At 41.5% G+C, this 3736-nt stretch overlaps 1 long non-coding RNA gene across 2 annotated transcripts; it reads left to right on the forward strand.

Annotated features, from left to right (window-relative positions):
* Nucleotides 1-616: 616 nt before the first annotated feature.
* On the forward strand, nucleotides 617-3459 carry LOC112153435. Of its 2 annotated transcripts, XR_002920500.2 has the most exons (3): nucleotides 714-2629; nucleotides 2719-2814; nucleotides 3437-3459. It is a non-coding gene; the product is annotated as an uncharacterized LOC112153435 (long non-coding RNA). The 2 variants fall into 2 exon arrangements; XR_004948556.1 differs by having other exon boundaries at nucleotides 617-2814.
* The last annotated feature ends 277 nt before the right edge of the window (nucleotides 3460-3736 follow it).

The following is a 3736-nucleotide window of genomic DNA, read 5'->3' on the forward strand; positions in this document are numbered from 1 at the left end:
TTTTACGAGTTAAAACTGGATGAGGAGAATGAACATAGAGGCTCGTTTAACTCTGGTTTTAGCCCCCCCAATGTTCCAAGCAATAAATATATGCTTGCTTCAAGCAAAGTTGTCCATCACATTTATGCCTTTTCAGGGCAAAAGCCGCTCCAATCAGATCCTATGGACGGGAGTAGTACTTTCCATCCTGGTGACATAAATCCAAACAGCATTTCCAATCCCATAGTCCATTTGTTAGTAAAGAAAAAACAGCATGAAAATGGTGTAAAAATATAAGTCTGTCCTCCTTTATGGAAGAAATGATGAAAATAAATCTGTAGATGTGAAATACATCAGCAGAAAGTGGTGCGTAAAGATGAAAAAGCGCGATTGTGTCTTCGGTCCGCCGTGTTGCAAATGAGGAGCTGGAAAGTCTCTGCCGCTTCCATCTGCCCCGAGAGAGTCCAGTCAAAATGACGATTTTTTTTAAAGAAAAATCTGAAAGATTCAAAAAAGCAACTTCACGTGGAATAAAACTGAAAGGTAAAAGTATCCAGGAGAAGAGCACGGAGGTGAGAACGGACGCGCATCACCCCCCTCCCTCATTTGGAGACAGAACCGAATCGGACGCGTGAGCGCTGGCTCCTTCTGCAGCCGCATTCACTCAGCTTCCCACACGACTGAGGCAGAGGAGAGTGCAGAGATGTGGAGGGAGGGGAAGAAAAGAGGAGCGCGCGCGCGGGGGGGATGTCAGAGACCGAGAAAGTGGGGAGAGAGGGAGGGAGAGAGAGAGAGAGAGAGATCCTCAGACCTTGGAACTGTTCCATTATGTCTCGCGCGCACTTCAAACGGCTCAATTTCTGTATTTAATATTGACATCCTCTCATTTCTTCAGCCTCCTCGAATCTTTCGGATCTTCCGTTTGATGTGTTCTCCTCCCGCACAACCTCTGCGGGGATCAAAGCCGATAAAGCCCGCACACTTGTCCGTGTGTGTGTGTTTTGCGTGTTTAGGCGGACTTGTTGGCGCTAAGAGGACCAAAAACATAAAACAAAAAGCCAAAGAAGCGCAACTGCGCCTGACTTGCGCAACGAAAGCATGGCGCATCCCCCCCGCGCGCTCTGACTGAAGACTGAGCGCGGTTCTTGAAACAATGCGCCTGTGAGCAGAATGGTAAAGAGAGGAGAGAGGGAGAGATGGGAGGTGAGGGGTCTGTGAGGAGGAAAAGGGATTTGGGAGTGCTGCAGTCAGAGCCAAAGCAACACGAGGAGAAAACAGGAGGTGCGGCGGGAGCTGTCAGGCGCAGAGGCTTCTTTTTTTTTTTCTTTTTGAAGGAGTCAAAAAGGTTTGAGTGGTGGAACGCTTGAAGGTAAGCCTTCTTTATTGTTTTATCTTCTAATTACGTAAGCAGGAGTTTAGAAGAGGAGTTCTGGAAAGACCGAGTGCTCTGCGGCGGTGTGCGGAGGCGGCGTTGCGCAGCGCAGAGCGCTATCCTGCGTTCACATGACACCGGGAGCGAATGGAGATCGGACGTAAACTTGACGCCCTTCAGCGGAAGCCTCACCTCTGGTTGCCTTCTGCAACAGGTGGTGGGGCCGAGTGACGCACAGACGGAGCTCAGAGGAGGTGCACAGTTTAGCACTTTTGTGCGCAATGGTTTCATGATTCACGATTCAATGACTGATTTTCTTAGGATCATCAGTAAATCCAAACACATGATCATCCAAACTTCACTTCATGGTTCTTACATGTAATTAGTAACTTCTGCATACAGTTTCAGATTTATGTGCGCAGATCCTCCATCATTAATCTTCATAATAGCAATGAAATTTGAGATTTTATTTTAACTGGAACTCCAAGGAAAGAAATAATAGGCTACTTAAAAAAAAGAAAAACACTAAATACATGCAGTTAAAGACAACATGCTTAAAAATCAATACAATTCAAACAGAAAATCATTTCATTTTTGCATTTTCTTAAACAAATTTGATTTTTTTTAAGTTAAAAAGTGGATTAACTTACTAAAACTAAAGACTACTATAGTCGAGATTGTTTTGTTTATTATTTTCTTGTAATTTTCTGAATGAGGAAACTTTGTGAAAATCACAGTGTTTATTTGATCATTTGTGCATTGATTTATCTCATGGAAATGTAAGACATCATATGTCTGCATATAGTTATTGGTGCAAGATTTCTTTTAACTTATTGTTATTTTAAAGAGCCAAAAAAAAAAGCATGAAACATTACAACACATTTAAATCGTTCTGTATTTGAGAAAAACAATGACAGAAAAAGTCATTTTCTGTAGTTTTTGCTTAACAAAATCACATCAAATGTTCCTCCAAGCATGAGAAAGTGAAATACAATGATTTGTTTTACAATTTTCTAAATGGTTTATTTTGCATCATCGACCCAAATGAGTGATCTTCCTGTGTGTGTGTGAGCTGTGAGCGTGTGTGTGCTGATATTTGACAGAGTTGGACATGTTCCCCCGCCGGCTGTGTGAGTGGCCTGAGGGAGGCAGGCCTACCAGAGACCGAGCCAGACAGTTGGCAAAGCCTCCGTTTCCTTCTCAGCTGCTGTTGCTGGTTTGACCATGTGGCACTTCCTGTGTCCAAACCTCGGAAAATGTTCAACCTCACATGCTCCGGTCCAGTAATACTATCAACCTAAAGCCATATAATATTACAATATGTCAGCTTTATCAACTTTTTTTTTTTTTCGTTTTGTCCTTTGCAGCCCCATTGAATGGTTTACTGAGCTGCAGAAGTTAGTGTTTGATGTGTCGCCCTCAAGTGGACAGAAAGAACATCACATCCTGTTCTCAGGTCACAGGTATGAGGTCTGCTTTCATGCATTTAGACACTTTTAGTGGAATTTTTTGCTTCCTAATTATTATTCTTTCATATTGTTTGTATGGATGATTCTGTTTGCCGTCCATAACAATAAAGACAAATAAATGTTGCTGTTTTGCTAAATACAATTATTTGTTTCTGATGTAATGCTAAATATTTATAGGCTTATATAAAATAGGGACATTTCAATCAGTGTGTATAATTTCAGAGTAAGAGAATGTAGAGAAACCCTGAAAACGACTCCCCTCACCATCTGTCACGCTGCTCTAAATCTAGTCTCAATGCAAGAAATGTCATGCGAGTGCAGCGAGGCCTGCAGTCTTTCATTCTAAGAACCTATCTGCAGTTTATAACACCATAAGTAAGCAGTAAAAGTGGCTGAGCGTAAAGCAGCCTCAGCTCAGGGGTCTGACGACAACTGCAGTTACAGCTGCAAAGAAAGGTGCTCAAAATTCACCCAGATCATTGGGAATGGTGCTTAAAAGCTCTTTTTAGGTGGAAATAGTGATGCTAAATACAAGTACTAAGATTTAAAACTAAGTCTTAGTACTATAGACCAAATGTTCATTTTCATTTACAGTTATTTTCTTTTGTTTGTTTAGGATTTCCTTCAGAAATGGTGGTGGAAAAAGGCCTGAGGACCAGATGCTGTTACAGGGATGTTCTTATGCCCTAATCTTCAAAGCATGAGATTTGTTTTTTTTTTTTTGTGACAACCTTGGAAGTATTGATTTGGGTGCATCACCCCACCAAACATGTGCATATAAAAAAAAGTAAAAGATCTATTAAAAAATGCAATTAAACTTTGTGGGACAGAGTTGGCAAATATTTGAAATGCAGTAAAAACACACACATGACATCAGCGGATGTTTGAGAAAGCCATATGCTGATATCATACAGAG

Source organism: Oryzias melastigma, linkage group LG10, assembly GCF_002922805.2.
Source record: "Oryzias melastigma strain HK-1 linkage group LG10, ASM292280v2, whole genome shotgun sequence".
NCBI classification, from domain to species: domain Eukaryota; kingdom Metazoa; phylum Chordata; class Actinopteri; order Beloniformes; family Adrianichthyidae; genus Oryzias; species Oryzias melastigma.